Below are 25,072 nucleotides of genomic sequence, written 5' to 3' on the forward strand. Positions count from 1 at the left end.
TGTTCAACTTCCTCTCCCCCAAGAAGGGAAATCCTCTGTGCAACAGTGGGATGATTGCTTTGACATTTGGTCTTTTGCCTTGGCTTATGTGTAAGGTACTAATTAGTAGAGAAAACACTGTCAGATTGCCATATGGTGGGAGAGATACAACAGCTTGCCAAGCGGTGGTACTCTGCCGAGCACTCACACCGCAAGCCTTCCTCAAGACAGCTCACGTCAAGTATGAAGATATATGTAAATGTGGACCAAATTAATCAAAGGACTAATTCAGTCACTTATTTATTCATATGCTTATTATTATTCTCAGGGCAGCAGGCTACCAAGGTTAATACTTATGTGAAGCGTTGGTTTCAGATCAGAGCTCTTTTTAGGTGTTTTCACACATGCTTATTTTCTGGTCTGTTAACTGATATTAGATGAGTAATAAAAAGCAGACACAGCGGGCAGGAAATCACAATAGATGGAAGTGAGAATAAAATTCTATGATGCACTACAGAGAAGTAACATTTTGGGGAAACAAATGACGTGTGTTTCATGTGAACTTCATGAGATGAACGGACACCTGGAAAAACATTCCAACAGTGTAGCTCTTTAAACTAAAGAACTTTAAGTTCTTTAAAAGCTCCAGATCAAAGTGAAAGGACCAATTGCCATATAGCTACATCGTGTTTGATTCAGCATCAGAATCCTGTTCTAGATCTCTGCTCCGCAAAAATGTCTACCATGCATCTTGATTTTAAGAGGGCAATAGCACATGCTTCTGATAGTTTAAACCATCCATTTAATCCAATCCCTTGCTCTGGGATGACATATTTTTCACCCAGGAAGAGGTTCAAGATAGTGAGCAAACATGTGAGCTGTGGTTCTACAGATATGCTATAATGGCTAAAACCCCCCAAAGCACTCAGGGTTTGTTGCAACTTGCTGTATAGTCACCTCTCGCCAGCGTAGATTGCATAATGAAAGCTACAGTGTTGTTGAGTGTTGAGTGTTGTTGAGTAGCACATGTGCAGACAATAGCATCTCAGAAGGAACATTTCAATATTTCTTGCAGGAGAGGCAATGAAATGCAGTGTCAAATCAATTATATGGTTTATCATCTTAAATGCCAACGTAATCCACATGAAGGGCTTTTAGGAGATTTTTTTTAAAGCCTTGAATCAACAAAATAAGTTTTCACTGAGATAATGAGCTAAAAACTGGAATCATACTTTAAAAGCAGATAAAATGTCATTAGATTTCATGCCAGCGATGACTTGGTCTCTGGAGATGAGTTCCTGTTTGCTATTTCTGGTATTCAGTCAACATGATGGGCTTGTCATGGGAGGCTTACTTTGTTTCCTCATATTTCTTTTCTCTTTCACATTTACTTTTGAACTCTCCATAGGTGCTTCAGTTCAGTCACATGATGCAGTGTCTTAAGACAGAATTAAAAACAGAACTATTCTCGTCAGCCCTTGAGTCTGTGGGTGTGGGACCCAAATACAACTACTCATCCAAAAAGTAATAAGAACCAGGTGTGTACATATAGACTAAGGGACATAAATTGTGTCTCAAAATGGTTCTTGGCAACCCTGCTGAAGACAGCCGTTGTGAAGAGAATTATGGCACTGTGTGTGTAACAATTGGGCTGGAGGGGGTCCATCTGAATCCTCTCTCCTTCCCGATGGCTTTAGATCATGTTTAGAGGGAGAGGGCTCTTTGACAGGCTGAGGGCAGGGTGGTGTGGAGTGAGGTGAGGTGGGGTGGGGTTGGCGCCTGTGCCAGAGCTGAAGGACCCCCCATTGTGGTGTACAGAACACTATGACAGTTGATGTGACAAATAGCAGATCTCTGTGTATGTTTGTGTGTGTGTGTGTTTGTGTGTGTGTGTGTGTATGTGTGTGTGTGTGTGACAGAGAGAGAGGGGTGCACAAGAGCATAGGGCACTGAAGCAGATGCTCAGGAGGGGTGGTTTGTCCTCTGCTCCTCCCGATGTGCGGATTTGGACACTCTGGACTGTGTTTCATGAGAACATTTTTGAGCAAACACCATAGCAACTCCAGACAGATATTTCTCAAACTGATTCACTAGCATTTAAACAATGGTTTCTTTTCAACAGTGTGTTGGGGAAACACATCTTTACTCTGTTAGAAATGTTATTTGCATGTACAGGTAATCATGGAAATGGGAGCAAATAGAATTTGACCGAAGAGAGCAGATTACCTATTTTAGTCCCCTCTTTTCAACATAGTTTGATCATAGATCTCTTAGTACATGTGAGTGCAGGAGGAGATCTTTGAAAATGATCCTTTTTTCATGCAGTGGCCAGAGGTAAAAATAGGTCTAGGAACTTCATTCATTTCCGATGGTGTGCAGTTCATCGGAATAAGAGCAGCTATATTAAGGGGGCATGTAATGTCCTCATTAGACGAGTTTAATAAGAACAGGACAAAAAATACTCTTCTGTTTTGTTAAGAGGAAGATATTTTTATAGTCTTTGTCTCTGACTAATTTCCTGTACAATTTAAGATCACAGAAGTGACACACTAATCCAAGCTTTTTATACTTTGAAACATATTCCTGCTTTGTCTTTCTTAAAGGAAAAATCCAGTCTAAAAACAAGCTAGGTCTACTTTTGGATGATAACTTGTAAATTTTCGTTGGGGACCACAATGATGTTAATTGGAGTAGTTTTGAGCAACAGAAAATGCATTTACAACACCTTTGCATATAGCATAGCCTTTGAGGACCATTTGGTTACATCTTATTACAGTTGCCTGCATCTTGCAAAGAGAGCCTGGTAAAAATATTTTGTCTGCAGGTATCCTTTCCACTGTAGCTTAGATGTATCATGATACTTTGAGCCAGTCAGTGGCTTAAAGCAGTCCTTTTACTTTGATGTAGTGAGATTGCTGTTCATGCTCTGCTATATACTATGTTGTTACAAATGATTTTATTCAACTGCTCCGATTAATGTCCTTTTGATCCTCAACAAACATTTACACTCCTTATCATCAAAAAGACCCGGGATTTTATACAGTACACTTCTGCTTTAAATTTGCAAATAGTTTCACCACTACAAAACATATGTTTGAATGGTGTCATAAAAATAATAAACAATATATAAGGTTTTCATATTTGTTAACTTGACTTGTAAACATGTTACTGGTCATTTCTAGCAAGCTGCAAACATCTGATAGAGCTTAAGTCATGACAGGCGTGCCTGCAGGTGTACGGCCGTACGCACTGTGCGTACCATCAGGCTTCTCAACAGAGAAGAGAATTACCCCTGTGTGTATTCACACCAAGTTGGCATACCATAAATTCCTCTGCACAGTATCCCATCCCAACTCTGCACAGTATCCCATGAACTACTATTTCTGTAAAGCAAACACGTTATCAAAATCAATTTAATGCAGAACTATATCATGCACGTGCACCTACAAAAACGGAAAGGATGGAGGCAGCAAAGCTAGAGAGGTTATTTGAAGGGTAGATAGGGTGTGGGTGTAGGTACCATAACATTTATTCCTGCAGGTGCCCTTGAGTCATGGTATGTTGCTGGTTGACTGTCAGTTTAGAATCACCTCTATCAACATGCCATGTTGCTTGTTCAATGAGGCCATGAGGCTTGTTCTAGTGTAATGCCTTTGCTGAAGAGTCTCCCTCTTGACAACAGAATAATTTCTGCTCAGGGCTTTCCTGAGACAGACAAGCAAATCAGAATTTCATTTTGCAGAGGCATGTGCTTTACAAAAGCCAAACTCAAAAAGTTTGTTTGTCAACAATAACAAGTGAGAGACATTGATTTTATGTTAGCTTGTCTCTGCTGGCAAACTTGGTTTGATTGGCCTCTAACCCTCTTTTCTTCCCTCACATGCTTGACAGTCCAGGTTATTGTTTTTGTGCAAAATCCGGTACCCATTTCATCACTTAATTATTGGAAGGGCTAAACATTATTCAGCCAACTTGTTTGGCAAAACATTGGAAATAGTCTAGTACCGTAATAGTGAATAGTAAAAATCTTGTGTTAAGCCAAAGGAACGTGTATCCCCAAGTCTAAATGATTAGTCGTACGCTCACCACTTCAATTACACAACTGCATTGCAGCAACATTCTGACTCATGAGAAAACAGAGGATAAGCATGTGCTGGAACAGACACACACAAACACACCTGTCTCTGTAAGCATATAGCATCATCACTGGGAGAAAAAGAAAGAAAGGAAAACACATATCACACGAGGCCCACTAATGGCTAAAATGGCAGGGGTTTTATGTAAGCTACAATCAGGGTGTAATTGGATTTGGCAATGGCTTGGGGAGTGTGTTTCTCATTACTTTGAGGGAGCACTGTGCTTGCTGTCAGGATTATCGTTCACTGTGACACCACAAGGTTTCAGCATGGCTAGGTGTACTGCCTACTCTGTCAGGTGCCATTTTGGCTCCTAAAGATAAGCCATGGCTTAAAGTGTGTGTGTGTGTGTGTGTGTGTGTGTGTGTGTGTGTGTGTGTGTGTGTGTGTGTGTGTGTGTGTGTGTGTGTGCTACCTGTAACAGATGCAGGTGGATTTTTCTTTTTCTTTTTATTATTTGTTCATTCCCTCAGACCTTTGCTCCTTGCTGCCAACAAGTTTGAGAGATCAGTTAGACTGTCAGGCTGTCAATCAATAATTTTGTTATTTCCTCAAAATGGTACCCTGAAATATGCTAATGCTTGAATGGTGAGGATTATCTATTGCTCCTTTGCCACAGATTGTACATACTGCATACATGCTATAACCTGGTAAACTCAGAACAGCCACTAAAAACAGCTTGTATCAAAATAGTATATGCAAAATAATAACATTTAGCAAAATAAAATGCCATACAGTATGAATGCCTGTTTATATCTGTGTGTATTATTTATTCAGGCTTATTGAAATATTTTGCACATCCGAAGCTTGGTCTACAGTGCATGGTCCCTAACTTTCTTCATGAATAATAAAAAGATCATAACTAAAGCCAACGCTGAAAATAGCTGGACCAAAGTACATTTGTATGGGGCATATTTCACATTACAAAGACAAATTTGGTACGAAACTAATCGAGGCAATGTAATTTGTCAATTAAGGATAATCTATTCTCTGCTTCACTTATGGTCGTTTGAGATTTAAATATAGTCCTTTATGATAAATTCAATCAAATGGTACTTTGTGGTTAAACTCTAGATATAATGCTTGCATGAAAAATTAAAGAGACGAAAAATCATGATTTGGAAATTTGTCTGCAAGTGCTCGGATGTGCACTGCTTGGGATAATTAGGTTTAGTTCCTGGAGACAAATGCAGGCGCGTTGACGAAGTGCCGGGCTTGAGGGAGGTGTTAAATACATACAAAGACTCGTTAGCGTTTATGTCATCGCACTCTGATTAATGTGTCCAGATTAACATCAACAACTGTCATTGCTTCTTCCTCATGAGCAGCTTACATAAATGCTATACATCTCCACTGGGCGCGATGGATGGAATGTGACGGAATATAACTTTTACATTCCTACAAAGTGTCTGCACTTGTGTAGTTTGGAGGTTTCATATTGTTTACGGTAGTGTTCACAAGTGTTCACATCTTCTTGACAAGAGAGACTCGCTTAGGCGAAAAGCAAAGTGTGCGTGTCAGTGTGTGTATGTGTCACGGCAGGATTAGTTGATTCCAGTGATGCTCTTTCTGTTTTCACTGGCACTACACTTGCGCAGTATACTTGCTCTCTCTCTCTCTCTCTCTCTCTCTCCATCTATCTGTGTGTGTGTGTGTGTGTGTGTCTGTCTGTCTGCATAAACAATTCTAGTGCATTTCTGTGAAGCTGACAAGGGTCTCAGACTATTAGTGCTAGGAGAGGCTTTAAGGGGCTTCTCCACCTCTGTCTCTCTTCAGAGATTACAAAACAAAAGCACTTTATTGTGTTACATTTGCTAGAGTAAGGGTATGCTTGAAATAATTACATCTGGTCACTTCTGATGGTATTTGAACTCTTTGTCCCCTTTTCAGATAAAATATGCTGGAATGCACTAAAAAACTACTCAACATTTGCATAACCCAATGATTGTGTGGGCAAGGACGTAATTATTGCATTGAATAAAGTCGTTAGTTGCCAGAAAAAAAAGAGAGAGAAAAGAAAACATAAGCTCCTTACATACTTATGTAAATGAACATTTTAAAAGTGCAGAGACCATTTTTTTTCTAATGAAAGTGACAAAGTTGTGATTCATTTTTGGCTCATGGAAATCTCCACAGCTTAAGAATCTTGCCATAATATGACAACTAAGATAAAATAATTGTATTCTGCCAGTGTTCACAGCCCAAGGCGGAAATTAAATAGCTTATCTGTGGACGTTGAGAAACCCTTCAATGGTGGAAGTGTGTATTATTACTATTCAGATGGTCCAGGGGAATGCAGCTCGGTATTAAGATACAGCTGCAGGAATAATGAAGGCACAAAACCAAAAACGCAAAACTCAGAATTTCAATGGCGGGGCACAAGAAGCAGCTTTTCCGCTATTGAACTACTACGGTATGTGCACAGCTAATGGGTGCCATTTAGTTGAAGTATTCTCCTGCACCTCACAACTCAATAAATGAAGGTGATTTAGCTTTCCTTGTGTGCACATCACTGACAGGTCAGTGGGAAGTTTTTGAATATTCAATTATGGTAATCTATAAGTTCAGGCTTCTAATGCACTCACAGGATTTTTTTTTCAAGTTTGCAAACAACTATTTGGGCGTAGTAAATCAGTATGTCGGTTCGAATTTCATTTTCCCACTGTTTTACTTTGAGTAACACTTTGTTTGAAGGTCACTGCTATAATCACTTTTGCATGCATTCGTAACACGGTACAGTGTGATCATAAGTCATTATAATAATTGTTACAATAATCTACAAAACATGAGACTCCACATTATGTTATGCCACATTGGATTTTTCAGTTATTACACTCTTGTTCTTCTGCATATTAGAGTCTCTACAACACAAACCATATCATTTTAACATCATTTCAGTTTTCTCTGAATTGTGTGCCTGAATCTATTACTCTGGTAAACATGCCTGCACAATTAACCTGCACAATTGTGTACTGAATTTCAATGTGTGATTGTGTGATTGCAAGACAAATTTGCACAGTCATCTGGCAAAATGGCATGGCTATGCGGTGATTCTCCACAAATGGATCCAAAGAGACACAAGCAAGGTTCTTTAGGGCATAGTAATGAATGTGACATAAATAAATAAATGGCTGCCTAAGCTGCAGAGGTACAGATGTAAGAGGATCCAGCATAGATGGGCCCTAGAAGAGGAGGCTGCAGACTGCCAAGGCCCTCAGAGGTGTCTCTTAACCAAGGGAGGTGTCCTTACTAGAGCTATTATTAGAAAAGGGCCCATTTTCTCTCTCTCTCTGTGTTGACGCGAGACTGGAGACAGACGGGCCTCATAACACTACAAAGCCTCTTAGATCAATACTTCTCTTAACAACTGGCAAGAGGAGACTTGATTTGTGTCTTTGGTTTGTGGCGCTGTGCCCATGCGTGTGTGTGTGTGCATGTGTGTGTGTGTGTGTGTGTGAATGTGTGTGTATGTCAGAGATGGCAAGCTAATCTATGCATGTACAGTATGTGAGTTGGGTAAGTACTGACTGTATTTTTCTTAGCCAGCAACATGCATGTATATCTGTCTCTCTCTCGTTCTCTCTCACTCTCTGTGTGTGTGTGTGTGTGTGTGTGTGTTCTCGGGTGCCTTTAACCTCTCTCTATCGCTATCTCTCAGAAAGATCTGGAAGTGGTCCAGCACACTTGGAAAACCACATCTGCCCGTCCAACCCTATTAGAGGAGTCCCTTAGGGTTGACACAGATCTTAAGGAGGAGTAAGAGAATCCTCTTTCGGCCCCTTTATCGCCCTCTGGGATGCTCACCACCCCAAATGACCTCCTGCAAGGACTCCAGGTCAGGAGAGTGGAAGAATAGAAAGGAAAAGAAGAAAAAAAAATCAATCAAAGCAATTAACTGCAGGAACTGAGCACTAATTCCCCAGGACAATTTCTCTTTCTCCCTCTCTTTTGTGTGAGTATCTTTAGATTGTACAGAAGGTTCCAGGGAAATCAAGGTCTTAGCCCGATAAGTGTTTATAATTTGGCAACTTCTTTAAGTCTAATGGGAGAGAAAGATCAACTCAGCTTTAACTCCTTCGCATGCTTTACCTTTGCAGGCCTAAACTCTGATGTTCTGTGTCTCATGGTTTGTGATGGTGTTGTCTACACTTATGCACAAACAGCTAAATTGATAGTACTGTAGATACTGGCAAAATGTTCAATCTATTGTTTAGTATTATGCAAATAAAGATAGATCTGTTTTCTTATTGCTTATTATAATGGATGGAATCCACTATCTTGAAATCTCCTGGCTTCTTCTTATTATTATAACCTTTTCTTTTTACCTTTTCAAGAATTAATGCGACTCTAACCGCTTAACGTACAGACATGTTGAAATAACCGTTCTGAAGGTTTGGAGTGGGGCAAGAGAGTTATTTTTTCAGATTTTTAAAAAAGTTTATACTTTTTGAGAAATAAGGGATTAAAAATGGTAAAAAGCTAATTTTTCCCCCATAGACTTCAAAGGCTGTGATGTCATAATGGCTTAAAGGCAGCTGCACTTGTTAAGCTCCCAGAGAAGTTCCCGGGCTAATTAGATCACTGGCACAGGTGTCACCTGTGAATTCAACGGTGACACCTATGCCAGTGATTCAGCTTCTAATGCATACAATCTGGTGCTCCCTAAAACTACACATCCCGTAATTAACTTGTGCGCATGCGCAGTAGCGTTCTCCTTGCCTCATTTATTCCTACCGATTCTACAGGCACTGCTGCCAGAGAGGGTTAAAGCGGAGCGAGAGGCGCAAACGTTCGACAATTTCCGCGTTCGATTATTGCAAGGGGGAGTGGGGGAAATCCCCCTTTATGCAGACCAGAGTAAACCCTCGCTGCACTAATGTCAATGGAGACTTGTGGAATTATACCAATAAATTGGTCATTATGTCTTTCTGGATTTGTTGAGGGTTTTTTGGAACATTTTGTCATAATCTGTAAGTGTTTGGGATCATTTCAAGCCCAAAAGTGTAATTTTTTAGTGTTCGGATTTGTAATAAAATAACTTAATATCAGATCATGCTGCTGCCAGTTACTGTCCAGTTGTTAGCATGCTAGCTAGCCTCTTAGCTAAGGTAACATTTTAAACGGAGAAGTGTAATTTCTTTGAAATGACAACTAGCTGAATAACATTACTGACATTAGTTAAAGTGGATAGTTTATACTCAAGTGAATTTGCAACAGTATATTAAGTTTAAGCGAAGTCCTTCAACTACTAGTCACTTGTTGGCGCATAGCTGTATTGCCATAGCTACTCCCATCCACTTGTATAGCATTTTAAGCTAGCGTTAGCTAGCTAGCTAGCTCGGTACACATGACTAATTAAATTATTTATATCATGTCCTAAAGAATGATTCATTGGTATCATACATGATTATAGACAATGATATTGTGAACACAATTATGTTTATCTGTTCTTATTGCTTATTAAGAGAGAAAGTTTATTTAGTGACGTAAGGTGACACTCCCACTTATGCAGACCGGAACTGTCCCATTTTGCTCCCATAGTAACGAATTACGTTGCTCTATCTTGCTAGTAATCAAGGATCTTTGCTGCTGCTGTCAAGCATCCTCTTGAAGAAAGTTTACGTTCATGTTGTCTGGTTCGTCCAACAAACGACGACGAAACGGACGTTTTCCTACCACACCCAATGTAAGTTACAATTATTTTGTGTTTTGTATTTGAATGGAGTGTGTGAAGTCTGTTTAAAACGACTCGGCTAATCAAGTAAGCAAGCAAGCTGGCGTTAGCTTTAAACTTGTAGCTTAGCAACATAGTAAGTTGTTTCTAGGTTCGCGGTTGTGTGCAGTGGAGGCGGTAGCAGCTAGCACTCAAATTGCCACAGCTAGCAGCACCGTGGAGGCGGTAGCTAGCTAAGCACTCAAATTGCCAGCCAGCCGCCTTTCGTAGCGATAGCTGGCCTGTCGAGGGAAATGGCAAACAATCACTGGCTGAAACTTAGCCTTCGTTTTGAACTACGTTTGTATGAGTGGCTCAATGAGTTAAATCTCCAGTTACAAGGCTAAGACAAGCACCCTCCTCACCTAGCAGATCTAAGATTACTGCATTCACCAAAAAACTTGAGGTATGGGACAGGCGCCTCGATCACAACAGTATTATGCTTTTGAGAATCTGAGTGAAATCACTGAAACGTCTGATTCGGGAGCCACTGCATGCCTACATCACATCCCTGCAAAGTTTATTTCAAAAATATTTCCCAACCAGCAGTGATCCATTTAATGCAGCATGTTGGTATTCCATTGAATATATTGTACAATGCTGTAAAATATTGGCCTATGCTTCCTAATATGTTGCTGGAAAGCAGAAATATGTGTGTTTAATTTACAATGGCACATTATGTGTTTATTTATTATATCTGCAGCACCAGCTGATTTTAACTCTGCTGCCGAGGATATATTTGGAACTTGTCATTATTTCAATAAGTTTGACAATTTTAAGTTTGACCTACCACTTTCTTAGAGCGATGAGGGACAGGTGGGGTTTAAAAATGCCCCCTTGATCTACATGTAAGTGGGGAATAAAAGAAAAAGTTTGAGAACCACTGGCGTAAAATAACTTGATTGTAGGCTTAGCTGTTAGTTTGTTGCTCAGTTGAACATATTTATCTAACAGCTGCCCCCCCTTCTATTTCTGTTAGGTGCCGCTTCACTCTGCTACTGAAGGATCAGGCTGACTGCAACTGCTATGGATGGCAGGAAAACACAGTACACGTGAATTTCTAGATGAAGAGTGAATAAATGCACTTGCTTAACTGATAACAAGTTGTCAATGGTTATTTATGCAAGCTTGTGTAGCCTAAACAAGACATACCTAGGCCTAGCCAAATTTATCCTGGCTGTAGATAAAGCAGGATATGAATTTCCCAATATTTTGCCAGATTAGGCCAATAGTGGTTTACTGAGGTTTAATATCAATTGAAATAGCACTGAAATCACGTTGATCTTTAGTTTGGTTGTAATTTCAACATTGTTTCAATATTCATTTTAGTGGAAATACCATTGAAATCCCATTGATCTGTAGTTAGAATTTCAATGTTGCTTTAATATTAATGAAGGGTGCAAAAGTGATGTAGAATAAATGTTGCAGTGCGACGTTGATTCAATTATTTTAACGTTGACAAAGTAATTGTTAGCTGGCTGCAGAATGAGCAGTCATCAACACCAACTGAAAGCCCCGTTTTGCAGGTACAGTAGTCTTGCATTGCATACTCTGAATTACATTTTCCAAAGGCCAGCTTTCATGCTTGTGTCACAACTTCAGAACGGCTTGACGCACATGCTTCAAATTTGGTGTGAACATTTGTATGGACTCAATGATGAAGTCAAATGTCAAGGCCAAACCCACCTTGAGTGTGATATCTCAAGAATGCCTGACGCACAAGGTTTTTTGGTACAAGGGTTTGTATGAACGCAAAGATTAAGTGATTCAATGTTTTTTTTTCAGGAATCTCCCCACCAACATTAACCCAGCAGCTTTCCATCCACTATTGTAATTCCTCTGGCATTACATTTCTAGTTTCTTGCATGTGAAATATGCTTTACAGTTTAAACAAGGCTACCTTTTGTCAGTTCTAAATGTAAGTCATTAATAAATGTCATGTGCTTTACACTCTACAATATGGCTCTCTTTACCAGTTCTAAACTGTAGTAATTCATTGACAAATGGTCATATGTTTTGCACAATAAGGTGTCCTTTTTGGCTGTTGAAAATATTATTATTAATTATTATTATTATTATTATTATTATGGCCCATTCTAATGGGCTTATTAATGGTTTATAAAGTCTGAACAACTTAATTAATCATTCCTAATCTCTTGTGTGTGTGTGTGTGTAGTGTTAACTATCCTGTGTGCTCATTTGTACATGTTGGCTGTTTTATCTAAGCACACAACAATGATGCTGGCCCTGTATTTGCACAACACAGAATGATGACCCACATGCTGTGAGACAGATGAAAGGCTATAGTGTCTATTTACTACTAACATTACAAAAAGTCAAAGATTTGTTCATACTTGTAATAAAATGTGCTATATACAGACAGAGCTGGGGAAGGGCTGAGTGTTGTGCATTCATAAAGAGCAGTAATTTTACACAGAAAAGAGGGTAAATCCAGATTGAATGTAAGTTTAAGGTAGCTGACGGGGCGTTTCTTCATGCAGAAGAGATTTGGGGCTCCAAATTCAATCGAGCCACTTTATTTCAGGGGTTTAGTGAAGGCAGTCCGTTTTCACCCTTAGGACAAGGAGCACATAGGATTTGAAAACAGTAGACACTTAAATGAATTGTTAGATAATAAACACGATTTGGTTAGATTTCTGTGTCATTCATGTTGTGCAAAAGTATTTCACACGATAAGGCAACATAGTTCACTAATTACTCTGCACAAAATCCCCACTGGAATCCCCACAGAATGGAATACAAAAACATCTATCACTCTACGTTTTCACTTTACAGAAGTTAGCTTTTTCCCCATTATTTTTTTTTGTATTCAGTGCAAGGAGAGAGATGGGAGAAGAGCATTAAGCTCTCCCCACCCATGGTCTGGATGCATTATGTAGCACAGTCCTGCTATTGACGCGTATCAACCGTCACCCTTTTATTAGACACTGACATTTCCTGTTGGAGTGGTAGCCAATGGCATTTCCCCAGACAACTTGTTAACTTTTAAAGGTTGATGGATTCAATAGAGGAAGGTGGCTGGGCAGAGGCCGGATCGCACCAAAACATTCACCGAGGTGCGGAGGAAAAAACAAAGCTTAGAGATTAAAGTGTGTCAGTCTGTGAAGAGAGTGTGTGAGGCACAGTCACGCATGCTTACAGACACACACGCACGCACACACACACACAATAGCGCACACATGCACACCAAAGAGAGAGACGGATGTGTCTATGTCCACAGAAGCAGGGGCAGCATTGATTTTGTCTCGGTGAAAATGAGGCTCCAGCTTGATTCAAAGTCTCCCAACACCACACTTGTCTTCACCTACATCTATTTATTGCTTTGAGAGTAAGCACTGCCTGACATGCCATGATGTCATATGAAGCTAGAGGAACTGAGCACTGAGAAGTTCCACTCTTGAAAGAGGAGGATGTGGATCAATAATGTACCAAATCTAGCCCTTATTTTGGTTAGGGGAAATCTGGCAAGGTCATTTTCAAATGAGTGTTAGAACATTTAGGTGAAAAATAAATGTGATCAGGTAGGAAGTTATTTGCTCAAGAGCAAGACAGAATGCAAAGTTGTCTAATCCCCCACATATGCCATTTGCACAACACAGAACAACAAAAAGGAAACAGAAAATAGACACATTTGCTGCTCCATAGCAACTGGTCTGTCCAATGTGTGATTGTGTGATCAGTGTGTGGCTGATAATCATTGGCCACACAGAAGGGGTTAGTGACGCTCACATGCAGGGCTTTATGAAGGACACAGTGATTGTTTTTTGGAGGGAGCAGGTGCATTTATATCAATTATACCCACTGCTTCCTGCTCAGGGCCTTCTAAACAACAGCACACATCACACTGAGCATAATGTTGGTGAACATAGCTTCAAAATATCAGCATGCCTTTTTCTCCTTGTTCGTCATAGCCATTATTTTTTATTAAGCGGCCTACAAATGTAACACCTTGCTGAATTTAACCCCAGGGACCCGGCGAAATATGCTCATCTCCTTTTCATTTCATTCATTATGTAAATGGGTAAATTCTGATTAAAATTTAAACAAGGTGTCTAGACTTTAATTTTGCTTTGAGATGACTTTAACTTTGAATTACAAGTTTTGAAATATTAATTGTCTTTTTACAGCTTAAAGTGACATATTGCATGTTTTGGACTGACTGCAAATATTGAATATTGATAGTAAAGGTTGCCAGAGATTCAGAGTGGTCATTTCTGGTCAGTTACACTAATTTCTAATTTATGTACCAGTCATTAATCAAAGGGCCTGGGGAAACAGATCAAGCATCAATTTTTAATGAAAGTAAACAGTGAGTGAATTTCTCTACTTATTAAAACACTTAAAAATCAAAAACACACCTAAATTAGCAAGGGAACCCTCCAACTGAAATATAATCCAGCACATATGGGAAATGATATTTAAAACTGGCTACAGAAAATGCAACTGAGGGTCATGAAATGTGTATTCATAGCTATATTTGTAACAGTTTTTGGCATGTGAAGTCATTTGGAGGACATGTAGCCACAGACTCTGGAAAGACATCACCCGGAGTTGGAGCAGATCTGGGCCAGATGCAGACCCTCCTGGGAATAAGAAAAAAAAAAAAAAACTTGCTGCACCAGCTTGACTCGCTAGAGAGACTTACCAGAGATTTGAAATTAGTGACAAATATTCCCTGACAACTCCATGCTCCAACATTAATTACTTAAACCACAAGCGACAGTTTCGACCAGGCAAAACCTGTCTGTTGATGCCTCCCGACACGGGAGATTGGGAGCTGTCATAAGACTGTCATCGCACTCAGGAGTTCATGTTGATCCCACACATCGTCCAAAATGTGTCATTAACCAAGTGAGGGCATGCAGCAAATCAAAAACAGCAAACGGAAACAAGTCCTCAGGGACCTCTCAGATGAGAAGGCTGCAAAAATAAACTTGTCCCCATCCTATTCCTTGCCCTACCTCCTTCTCCCTCACCACCCTGCTGCTGTTTCAGTTGGACATAAAGTGGCAGGCAGTTTCCAATTCAAATGCTGCTGAAAAGAACATCCACCATAAGCAGACCGCATGAACCACTGAATGAATTGTGTCGCTGCCATTTCAGCCGTGGAATATTACTCTTGATTATTACAATCATAGCCCTGATGACCCGCCCTTGATCGTAAATGTGACAAATTTTTGTGATTTTTCAAAATAGCCCCACTGAAAGTACGCCTCGGCTTGATGTCAGCCGGTGTTAGTGGTGGTGTTGGTGGTGGTGTTGGTGGTGACTGATGGCCCCTGACGCATCCACAGTAATCACAGAGTGTTTAATGATTATCTCTGAAGTCATTTGTGCCTGAGTTATGCATGACTGATAAGCACTTTCTCGCTAATACAGAACAGCGTCATCACGCTACAAGTGCCATCCATATTCATTCGCTGGAATCACTCTGAGCAGATACAAGGATTGGTGAGGGGCTCTATAATGTTTTGTATTAGTAGTAGGGGTCACACACTCAAGGGTGACTGTTGAATATATGCATCAGTGAGTGTCTGTATGAGAATATATACCGTGCTAATGTATAAGTTTGTGAGTGTGCATAGATGCAGTACAGGTGCACGTGCATGGCTCTGTTTGTGTGTGTGTGTGTGTGTGTGTGTATGTGTGTGTGTGTCTTGTAACATATGCATGTGTGGGTGTGTTTGTGAGTTCACAGCATAGCAGTAGACCGCTCTCCTCCATGCTTGGTATTAGTGAAGGCTCACTGCTGCCGAGGGTTGGCCATAAATTATGAATCTGGTGTACGTTTTTACCGTGGCTCGCTGCTGCTCGTGTTGACGCACAGAAGCACCTCAACAGATGTTCAGCCTTTGTAATCGGTACCTTGAGTTTATAGGCCTAGCTTGCCTCACCTCCGCTGTAGTGTATTAACAGAATCAAGCTCATATGTTTCATATGGAGGCACAAAGACCTAATCTCCTAATGGTCACACACGCACACGCACACACACACACACGCACATGCACACACACACACACGCACACACACACGCGCACGCACACACACACACACACACACACAAATGAAAAGGACAGAGACCATGTGGCAAAGTACTTAGACTTTGTGGCAAATATTTCTTTTACTCTTTATTTTTCATTTTCATATACTTATACATGATTCTCTCCCTCTCTCTCTTTAAAGAAAAATTGAACTGATGGAGAACATGCAGTAATCTCACCACCTAGTGAGGTCTAAAGCCTGATGTCTGCCGCAGGTTGGCAGCTAAAACTGGATTCAAAGGCTCCTGCTATGGCAGCGTATCGAATACGAGGGGGACCAAAGATGGATAAGGAGGCTCTATTAACTTCTCAGCATGTCGTTCACATTCACAAGGGGGACATGGCACAAGTGTGGGGAGGGAGCAGAGGCAAGTTAAGGCAAAGCTCTCACACGGATATCGGACTCTGAATAATTTAATATCAGGTAAAACGTATTAAGGCCAACTGTCATGTATCTTAGTCAGAACAACACAGGGCGGTTTTTAATGATTTATCTATCTACACAACACGGACCGCTTAAACGTGGATGGCTCACTCTGACTCCACAGAAGCCTTCTCTTTCTCTCATGCACCCCCCCCCCCCCCACACACACACACACACACACACACACACACACACTTTGACTCCACAGAAGCCTTCTCTTTCTCTCATGCCCCCCCCCCCCCCCCACACACACACACACACACACACCTGAACCTGTGATCTATCTATCAAACAGGCAGCTATCTGCGAGAGCTGAGAGGGATCTGCAGATGGCTCCAGGAATGTGGGGTGTGGCCGGCCATACTCAAGAGGAAGTTGTGAGGCATTTGTGGTAAGAACACATACATGTACCAGCTCCCCTTTAGTCCAGATAATCCTATATTGAATAGTTTGTCCCAAACACAAATGTGTTATCTTGTCCCCTACTAGCGTTTTTTGAGTTCCATGAACATGTTTTTATATATAAGTATAAGTATATATACTCTTTTGAGGGAACTTTGGTCTCTGCATTTATCCCAATCAGTGAATTAGTGAAACAGACACAGCACACAGTGTACACACAGTGAGGTGAAGCACACACTAATCCCGGCGCAGTGAGCTGCCTGCATCAACAGCGGCACTCGGGGAGCAGTGAGGGGTTAGGTGGCTTGCTCAAGGGCACTTCAGCCTACTGGTCAGGGTTTGAACCAGCAACCCTCCATTTACAGGTCCGAAGTGCTAACCAGTAGGCCACGGCTGCCCCCAAGAAAGAAACGTGCTGCCTCATTTGTTGTCTGTGAGCTTGAGCAATCATTATTTTACTTTTGGATTTTTTTTTCCTGATATATGCTGAAAAGCATAAATCTGTGATGCTGAGAGACTTGGAAAAATAACTTGAATTCAATAGATTCAAGCATCACACCATCACAATGTTCTCTTTGTTTGTCAAATCTTCAAGAGCACATCCACACAGCTTCCTTCCATGCACTTTTCCATGCACTTTGTGTGCACCCAGCATACGGCGGTACATGATGTGCCACAAGAAATCCAACTGCATGGTGCATGTGTCTTTTTATAGAGTTGTTTACCACGTCACACACAGGCTGACGTCCAGAGGGTGACACTGTTTTTGAATAGCAGAATCAGTCATGGTGGTATAACAAAGAGATACGCAGGAGAGTTTTTCTTCTCTTCTTTCTTCTCTCTTCCACCCTCTCTCTATCTCTCTCTATCTCTCGCTTTCTCTCTCTCTCTCTGTTGCTGAATTCACTTGCTGCCTTCCTCACCCCTGTGACAGAGAGGTGGAAGTGGTGCAGTGTGCTCGTCGGAGGCACTTATCAAAGGGGGAGGGAATGTTGCTCTGTTCTGAGCTGCCGAGCCTAGGCGCTCTGTCTCAAGCCTGTCATAGGAAACACACACACAAACACAAACACACACACACACACACACACACACACACACACACGATCATATTCAAGTGCATGGGAATACTGCATATCATCTTCAGTATAGGCGTAGTAACGTTTTTTCTTTTTCTTTCTTTCTTTGTTCCACCTCTCTTACCTGCCCTCTCCTCCCCCTGGCCCTCTGGAAGCAGTGAACCGTAATCTTCAGGGCTGATGTGCACGGACAGCACAGAGGTTACAGAAGGAAGGCCAGTACTCTTCCCTGAGCGGCCAGGAAGAGAAGGAGGAGGAAGCTGTCCTTAGGGAGAGTTTTACGAAACAGCCGTTGAGGACGTCTCACGACTGTGTTTTCCTGCTCACTTCTGGCATAGCCAGTAACCCCGGCAGTCCTGATGTTGACACAATGAGCTCACCTGTTCACTCATCCAGGGGGCCCTCACCTGTTCACTCATCCAGGGGACCCTCAGGACGCCAGAGGCCAGGGCAGAGAGAGAGAAAGACTAAAACAGATGGTAAGAAGAAGCTACAAAGAGGAGAGCGTGTTAGAAGTTCAAAACTCTTCCCCAATATCACATATAATGTAACTACTTCAGATCAGAAATTGAAACCTTTTTGATCCGATTCCATTTATGTGTTTGGCTCAGAAAATCAGTTAGTGCATCATTTTTTGTTAATTATAGACTGGAACAAAATTGTATATTTCAATGGAATTATTATTGTTATTATTATTATTATTATTATTATTATTATTATTATTATTATTATTATTATTATTATTATAAATCCTATTTTTTGTGATTAGTCATTCACAAACAACGAACTAAGCATGTAATATGACATATCAGAAGTGAAAGGTATGAAGTAGAATTGCTGATTTCATGCACAGTGCACCCACAGAGGGAATACAGAGGTCAGACAGGGACAATCATCATTCTTTTCAGCCGAACACAGAGGCCTCAGCGAAGAAGGATCAACATTCTGTTTACTACCCAGCTGTGGACAAACAGCAAATCAAAAGAATAGCTGTAGGAATGGTGAAATAGATTAGAGCACAATCAGCTGGAGTTCAGATGGCAACAGTTACAGAAGGAGAGCATCTTGATAGCTCTCAGAGTTTGAGGCCTTTAGCAGAAGCATTTACATTTTATATTTGGTGAACTTTTTCTTTTCCAAAACTGTTTATCGGACACAAAAACATGATATGATAATAATTTGCATTCACGTAAGAGAGATGTCTCACCAAACCCTTTGATTAGCAATAGTTAGGGGGTGGGGGTGGTGCTTAAGCATCCATATCACATTCCGGTCCCACTGGGACCTGGGTTCGATCCCGAATGCGGCCATTTGCCAATCCCACTTCATCACTCTCTCTCTCCCACTTACTTCCTGTCAGTTTCAACTGCCCTGTCTACAGAGGCAAGGCCCAAAAATACACTTAACGTAAAACTGATTAGCATATTAGAGAAACAGAACAGTGTGTGACGACTAGTTCAACACACCCTCTACTTGGTGATGAATGCAAGACTGCCACATGGTCTCCAGGTATGCAGGGATCAGATAAATGCATTGATGGCACCCGTTGTTTTAGAAAGTGTCTTTTTGTGTGCCGTTTTCAGCCTGTGTTCTCTGGCACACAAAGAACATCTCAGGAGGTTTGTGTGATGGTGTCAACACGTGCGGGGGAATTTGAAAACACCTTTTAAAAACAAGAGAGAGACAGACAGACAGAAAGAGAGAGGAGGGGATAAAAAACACAGAGCAGGCACAGCGGGGTGGGGGCAAGTGAACCTGAGAGGATGAGAGATAAAGGGCGACTGCACACACACACATACACACACTCCCAGACCTGCAGCACTGCCCGCACTGAATGTCAAAATAAACACAGTAATACAAGCCAAAGGTAGATTTAAAAAGTTTACATGACAAAGGACCAACTATATATATATATATATATATATGAACAAACAAATGAATAAATAAATCACTCTATCCTATACTATAGTAGACGTGACATTGTTGAGAGTTCATACATCATAGACCATACGTCCAGTGTTACGGCAGGCATTGTCATCTGTGCAGCTTGGCAGGACTCCTGCATATATTCATGAATGATTTTCATCAGATTCCATACCACCCTGCCCTAGGCATATGCATGAGCTCATAACCCCCCAACCCCCCCCCCCCCCCCCCCCCACACACACACACACACACACACTCACACACACACTCATACACATTCTTCCATCTCGGATAAGCTCCTTTCCACCTCAGTTGAAATATACGTGGAGCTATACAGCATGATGTGGGAATAAATAATGGAGGCTTTCGCAATGCAAGTAAATGCCAGAGACAACAATGCCCTTCAATCAGGGAATATTAGACTCTGCAGAGTCTGGGCTATGTTCTGCCGTGCTGAATAGGCCTCACTCGTGTCTGTCAATCTTATTCAGCCCAGGACGCTTTCATTTGCAACAAATAAAATCAGGAAAATACTTTTTCAGTCAATTATTTTATTCTGGGTTCATTCTCCAAAAATCACAGCACAGGAATGATAAGCCAAGGGCTCTGCGATAATCTCGGACTAGTCTTTCAGCCTATACAAACACAATGGACTGACATGGTTGGATAAAGAAGCTGTTGTTTTAAATCATTGATGGAATAGAGGATCTGCACTGGATTCTATTGGATTCTGCCTTTTTCACTACTAAAGGATCTTAAGGTTCTTCTGGGCATCAGTCTCGTGTGATATAATTGTCTGTGAAGTATGATATAGTGGTGAATCATTGAAGAACTTGAGTGTGTTGCCAATGATTTCATCACAATCACTTAAATATCCTGGTGGCGGACGGGTGAGTTAATTGCTGTCAATCATTCCTGTAGGCTCCTCCCAAACTTTGTTTAGAAAACATAATTTGCAGCATACTCCATATTGACATACATTTCATTTTTGAAAAGAAAATACTGTTGACCACTGTCTTTCACAGTGGTGACACAAAATGTATACATCTGTACAGTTTCTGACCACTTATATTTACACTACTGGTTAAAAGTTTTGGGTCACTTACAAATTTCCATTCCACTCCATTATAGACAGAATACGAGCTGAGATCAGTTGCATTGTTTTTTGAATCAGGGCAGCAATTTTCAGATTACATTAATGAGGACTACCCTCAATAAACCTCTGTGAATAAATAAAGATTGAATGTGCTTAAGGGTTCTCCAATGTTTTCTCAGCCTTTTAAAATGATGCCTTTGGATGATTGGATGAATGGTTGCTGATAATGGACAATGTAGAAATTGCATTAAAGATCAGCCATTTCTTTCTACAACAGTCGAGAACCCTTGCAATTATTTAAGCACATAATGTTATCTGAAAACTGCTGCCCTGATTAAAAAAACAATGCCACTGAACTCAGCTGATAATCTGTCTATAATTGAGTGGAATGGAAATTTCTAAGTGACCCCAGACTTTTGACCGGTAGTCCATATCATATTTGTAACTGTTAATATGTGTTTACTGTATATTGATGAACCACATTTGCTGGCACATATGAATATAGTATTCATAAATTGAAATGTTGAAAAATACAGATTTCTACTTTATTGTAGCTTTGAATCTTGAAACATACCAAGGTCAGAGATGAACAGCCATTACAAAAAGGAGATGAATACAAAGAAGGGAAAATAAGTATTAACTTCTTCCAGACAGACCAACTTTTAGCACATGAAACATTCATCATGCATCTGCTCTAGGTTATCCCAATGCATTTGGCATGACAGGCAGACTCCTGGGAGCTGAGAAGACACAGGGGAACATGAGAAGTGAACCACCGTAGTCCAGTTATTTTGGAGATCATTCTCTGACGAGGGGTGGAGGGAGCCCTTGAGCAGTGAGACGGAGTAGCTGAGGTCAGCAGAACGTCATCTAACTTCCCCTCTGGTCTCTATTTCAAAATGCAGCACGTGATATTATTCAAATACTAACAATCTCATATGTTTTGCACTGCAAAAAATTATTGCAGTTTAAGAGCATAAAGTGCTGTTTAACCCAGTCCATACAAATGTAACCAGAAAGCACGTGAATGTGAATGTGAATGCACAGCTACTATCAGTCATTTGCAAATTACAGTTTTCTGAATGCTTAAACACAACTGGGATTCTTATAGCACAATTTCTAAAACTATTAATACTTTTAGCAAAACCGCTCACTGAGTTCGCAAAACTAAAAGCACAAACACTGCTTTGCACTCAATTTGCAATTTTGTAACACACACTTTGCACAACTGTAGGCACAATTCACTGCACAGCACTCTTTTTGCAGAACTGTAAACACAACTCATGCTTTACACTCAATTTCCAAAAGATTAACACACTCCTAGCAAATCTATACACATGTGTGGCTATTATTTTCACTATTTTGCCAACTCTCTGGCACACTTTCTCATGTGAAAACTGTTTTAGATAATTAGTTCACTTTGAAATCAGCCTAAGCACTATAAATAAGCCACAGGTAATGTACAATGGGTACAATGGAGGGAGCAGGAAGAGTGAGAAGAGTAAGAATTAGAGGAGGCTGAAGAATAGGACGTGGAGGTGAAGAAGTATAGGAGGAAGAAGAGGACGCGGAGGTGAAGAAGTATAGGAGGAAGAAGAGGACGCAGAGGTGAAGAAGTGAAAGGGAGAGAATGACAAGGATGAGGTGAAGTTAGAGGAAGAGGACAAGGAGGAGCAAGAGGAGGACAAGGAGGGGGAAGAGGAAGGGTAAGAAGAGAAAGAAATAGCCCTTTTACAGGCAAAAAAAATCAGTCTACATGTGGGGATATTGTGGGGGTATCAGCCCTTGATATGGCATTCCAGAATATATTTTCCCCGGTGCCTTGGACTAGGACATTGCATGTGATGTAGACGAAATTTTGAGAGAGACAACCCGATGTAGACTGATTTGTTTTGTCTCATTGAAATTGCTATTTTGTGTTTTGACTTGGAAAAACACACTTGTGTTTGTTTTGATGTGTCTAAATAAACACCAATACTTTGTTATGTTACAGCAAGTTTGGATCCCTGTATGTTTACAGAACTATGACAAAAGTATGACCTCAAACTGACATAGTCTACCTTGTGCACAGAGAAAGCAAAAGCCAGATGTGTTTTTTATTCACATAATTTTTATGAAGGTGTGTTTGCTAATTGGGTGAAAGGTTTTCCTATTTGGGTGTAGAGTTTTGCAAAAAAAGCCATAGTTACAAAAAATGTGCTTAAGCAATTAGAAAAAACTGTAACATGGGGGGGGGGGCACAAAGCAAGGAGCTGTATAGACTGTGTGTGTCTTCTTGTTTGGCTCAGTGCTTGAGATGTCAAGTCAAGTCAAGTCAGTTTTATTTAACTAACATTTATTTAATTAACATGCACAAAGTGCAACCCAAAGTGCTCCACATACAAGACATTGACAAAAAACAAAAGACAATAAGACAAAAAATGCCAGACGGAGCGGCGTAGTCGCCAGCGTTGACACCACATGACACCACATTTAAAAAATAACAAACACAAAAGATGCCGGACGGAGCGGCGTAGTCGCCAGCATTCCCGTGACACTAAGACATACAAGACAGACAACACAGCAAATTGAAAATAAATAAATAAAATAATAATAATCATGTTAAAATTAGTCAAATTTCCAACCGGCTGAAAAAGTCCAAGGGCAGTGATGACCTGCGTGAAAGTGCCAATGCAAGACCAACAAAGTTCTTTCACTGAAGATGGCCGATCTTCCTGCTGATCAGCAACTCGGTGGCTTTAGCAAGGACCGTTTGTTGCTTCATGGCTCCCGACGTCGCCATCAGAGCTCCCCACGTCAGCACTCAATCCAGACTGCAGGCACCCAGCGTCAGAGGCTATACGTTAACGTTATGGCAGCTCGCAGGTCAGCCGCAGCTCGGTGGTCGTGGCAGCTGCAGATCTCTCGCAGAGTAGGCCCATTGCCCTGAGCAATCTTTCCATCCAGACGAGTCCAGACAGAGGATGTGCAGTGTCAGATGGAAGAGGGACGGCTAGTCAAGGCAAGCTCATCAGCCCAGTAGAATAGAAACTAACGTTACCGTTAGTTATCAGCCAGAAAAAAGGACCAAGAATAACACAAAACTATCGAAAATAACGTAAATAAAGGGTGAAAACATTTAACTTGACAAATAAATACAAAAAAAATAACAGAACATTACATAAAATTACGAACATTACATAAAAACAAACAAAAACATGATGCCAGACGGAGCGGCGTGTCTCGCCAGCGTCCCCGTAACCTAGAGATGTGTGAGAGTGTGTGTGTGTGTGTGTGTGTGTGTGTGTGTGTGTGTGTGTGTGTGTGTGTGTGTGTGTGTGTGCGTGTGTGTGTGTGTCTGTGTGTGTCTGTGTGTATGTGCGTGTGTGTGTGTGTGTGTGTGTGTGTGTGTGTGTGTGTGTGTGTGTGTGTGTGCGCTGCTAGGAACGCACAGAGTGAAGAGGTGGCTTCAAAAAGCATAGCCGTACTCGTTCTCATTCCTCCTCCCTGTCTCGCCAGCTCAGGTTTCTCCCGTGACAAACGCTCACCTTGAGTGGCGATGCGCTCGCTGCTGCTGCTGCTGCACAGTGCGCCGCCATGCCGCCGCAGCACTCCCAGGGGGCCCGAGGTGCGAGGCACTGATGAATTTTTCGCCGGGAGAAAGCACAGGGTTATCTCCGAGGTCGCCCGCGCCACAAGCCACATTCATCAAGGCATCGCACGGCACGGGACGCGCCAGCCTGGAGATTGGAAGGGTGTGGGGGAGGAGGGGGTATGGGAGGTGACAACCACAGCAGAATAGAGGCAAGTAAGGGCCGCAGCAAACACGAGCACCAACACAAACATGCAATGGATGCACGGGGACTGGGCAGCACAATCAATCCCTATCAGAGGCTTGTTAACACTGTTTGCGTGCTTATTTTCCAGCGGAAGGAGTCTGCATGAAGATTTATTTCATGATCATGAATATTTATAAGGCCTGGGAAAACGGCACCGATTCAGCCGCTAAAAGTTGAAAGGAGCTCTGTATTTTGGTGTCAGGGTTGCGCCCTGGTGCTCTGACTGCCCCAGTGGGAACTATGGAGAAGGGACAACAAAGCATTCTGCTCTACTTTAGCAGCACATTGTCTCAGTCTGCAGCACTTGGACCTGAATGCAATCCTGTGATTTAATAGCCACCCGATGCTGCTAAATGTGATAAATCATTCTGATCTAGGCATAATCAAATCTGTTTACTGTTTACAGTAATTTAAGAAATGAGCTAAAATATGACTTTGTC

The 25,072-nt window shown here is 41.3% G+C and overlaps 1 long non-coding RNA gene across 1 annotated transcript; it reads left to right on the top strand.

The window, feature by feature from the left end:
- Nucleotides 1-9,725: 9,725 nt before the first annotated feature.
- On the top strand, nt 9,726-10,928 carry LOC121698356. The gene is made up of 2 exons (XR_006026748.1): nt 9,726-9,801; nt 10,808-10,928. It is a non-coding gene; the product is annotated as an uncharacterized LOC121698356 (long non-coding RNA).
- Nucleotides 10,929-25,072: the final 14,144 nt, after the last annotated feature.

The sequence above is a fragment of the Alosa sapidissima genome, chromosome 23, assembly GCF_018492685.1.
Source record: "Alosa sapidissima isolate fAloSap1 chromosome 23, fAloSap1.pri, whole genome shotgun sequence".
Taxonomy (NCBI): Eukaryota; Metazoa; Chordata; class Actinopteri; order Clupeiformes; family Clupeidae; genus Alosa; species Alosa sapidissima.